The sequence below is a fragment of the Ipomoea triloba genome, chromosome 15, assembly GCF_003576645.1.
Source record: "Ipomoea triloba cultivar NCNSP0323 chromosome 15, ASM357664v1".
NCBI lineage: Eukaryota > Viridiplantae > Streptophyta > Magnoliopsida > Solanales > Convolvulaceae > Ipomoea > Ipomoea triloba.
The window spans coordinates 7,772,451-7,775,528 of NC_044930.1; positions in this window are offsets into that span (position 1 = coordinate 7,772,451).

The window sequence follows — 3,078 nt, forward strand, 5'->3', positions numbered from 1 at the left end:
TATATATATATATATATATATATATATATATATATATATATATATATATATATATATATATATATATAAAAGAAGAAGAAGAAGACATTTCTTTCTTTCTTGAGTATACTTGATAAGCTCCCAAGATGACTTTATATTTAGGTATAAATCGGGATAGTTTTATAGCAATTTAGTATCCTTCTGTGACTAATCCATGATATTTTATGCTTTAATTAGATAACCACACGCAAAGCTACCTTTGGTGTATTTTTAATACGTTTTACAGGTCCAGGGAGCAATTCGACACGAGAAATGGGCATAACGAGCAAACCGAGCAGAAAAGAAGTCCTGGGGGGCCTAGGATTGCTACATTATAACTTTAATCTATTTGTTTTGGTCATTTCTCTTGTGTTGATCTTTCATGTTGACAATGTTTGAGTAGATTAGTAGAGGGGATTGAAGGCCCCACATTAGCCATTGTGATTGATGATTGAATTCTTCCTTTTGTTTGTGAAAATGATGAAGTAGGGTGTTAGTCTTGTGTGGATGATGTTCTTCATGATATGCTTCTATTTCGGCCGGAGTAGATAGTAGACTTTGTGAAAGTGAGTGTGTGCGCGATAGCGGCCTCTCACGAGTCCAACTCATCCACATCCCCGCCCTCTATCCGAAAGGATGAGGCCCGGGAGGAGTGGTAGGCAAGGTGTTCGATTAAATGCCTCAACCAAATGAGGATTGAGAGTCTGAGTGTGACGCCACTCGGTATTGATACCGTGGACTCCCGTGATTATTCCTGAACCTCGTTTCTATAATCCTCATAGTGCGGTCAATCACATAGGCTAATTAAGGCATTCAACCCCCTTGTTGTTTTAAACCTTTTCCTATTAAATTCACTTTTGCAACCCCCAATCCATGACTCAAATGTTCCCAGTGATTCTCGTAAGTCTTATCTATTAACCTCCTAAATGCCAACACTAATTCACTCCAATTTGTCATCCTTGAGACCGACACTCGGGGAGTATTGACTCTTCGTTTTATCACATTCCATTGCACACCTCACCCACTAAACTCACAACTTTCACATCTAAATCCTTTAAATTTGTGAGTTCTACATTTTTGAAAGAGTCAATCTCTCATTTAATGAGAGAATGTCAAACCATTGTGGGCACTCACTCTCAACTCGAATAGAGCAATAATTTTTTTATTCTTGAAAAAGATAAATTAAATGAAAAATTGCAAAATGCTACATCTGAGGTGAAAGAATTGAAGGCCAAAATTATTTGTCTTCAAGAAGAGTGTAAAGTAAGGGAAGTGAGAGAACACAACCTGAGGGAGGTTATAGCCACATTTACTCATTCATCCAAAATAATGGATAAAATGGTAAATATGCAAAAACCCTCAGGAATAATAAAGTTCAAGTAGTAAAATTCGTTAAGTCAAGATAGCACAATGAGACAAGGAATTGGTTATCAAACAAATGCCAAAATTAATACTCCTAGGCCGAAGCATCAATATCACAATATTTCACCTAAGCAACAAATTAATAGACAAAAGTTTGTCCCTCATAAGAGATATACCAATGAGTTTAGTGCACAAAATTCATTTAGGAAAATGAGAAAATTTCCTGACTATGGAGAAAGATGGTCTTATCCTTCTGAGCATGATTGGTATGGAGAAATTAAATCATGGACTAAATCAATGTTTAATTCCTTTCCCTAGATTTAAACAATATTCTTCCCAAGTGCCAAAGAATAGAGTAAATTTTCAAAACCTGGCACCAAAAACCTTTTCAAAAATTAACTATGATTATAAGATCAATAATGGTTACAAACCACCTATTCTTGGTTCAATAAGAACAAGGTGGATTTGGGTACCAAAAATGACTATTTAAATATTTTGCAGGAAGTTTGGTACTTCGATAGTGGATGTTCCCGACACATGACTGGAAATAAATCTAGTCTTGTGAATTTCAGATCAAATCCATCGAAGGATCAAAAGTTGTATTCGGAGGAAACGATCGATATGGTTCAACGAAAGGAACCGGAATGATAGTACGAAACGGATTAAAGATAGAAGATGTATCATATGTGGAAGGTCTAAAATTCAACTTGTTTAGTACAAGTCAATTTTGTAACAAAGGATACCTAGTAGAATTCTTCAAAGATAAACGTCAAGTGAAGAATGAATCAACCGGCGAAGTCGTACTTGAAGGAACAAGACAAAAATATGTACGTTGTGGATTAGAATACAACTAAAGATTTTGTGTGCTTAATGGCAAACAATTCAAGCATCATAAGTTGGGAATGACACAAGACAAGAAGTTGAATCATTTGAAATTCAAGACTATCAACAAGCTAGTAACGAAAAATCTAGTCAAAGGACTACCCAATATCACGTTCAAGAAAGATCAAATCTGTGACGCATGTCAAAAAGGAAAGCAAATCAAATCATCATTCAAATCCAAGACTCATGAATCAAGTTTAAGACCTCTTAGTCTGCTACACATGGATCTTTTTGGTTTAGTAGACCAGTCAGTATGAGTGGTAAGAAATAAACTCTTGTTGTTGTTGATGATTTTTCTAAGTACACATGGACATTATTTCTCAACAAAAAGAATGAACTGGAGAAAAAGCTGCCAAAATTACTCAAGCAACTTCAAAATGAAAAAGAAGCCAAAATAGTCAAAATCCATACCAACAGAAGTACAGAGTTCGTGAATGGCGTAATCCAAGCATATTGCAATTCCCAAGGAATTATACATCAATTATTAGCCGCAAGAACGCCGCAACAAAATGGTGTTGCCAAAAAAAGAAATAGAATGCTTAAAGAAGCCGTACGAGTCATGATTTCGGCCGCCGACCTACCGAAATGTTTTTTGGCAGAAGCTATCAACACTGCTTGTTATACTCAAAATAAGAGCATGATTCACAAATTCCACGACAAAACACCATATAAATTATGGAAAGGGAGAAAACCTAACCTTAGCTATTTTCATTCATTTGCTTGCAAATGTTTTGTTCTTATTAATGGAAAAACACATCTAAAACATTTGATGAACGTGTAGATGAAGCTATACTTTTGGGATATTCTTCCACCAGC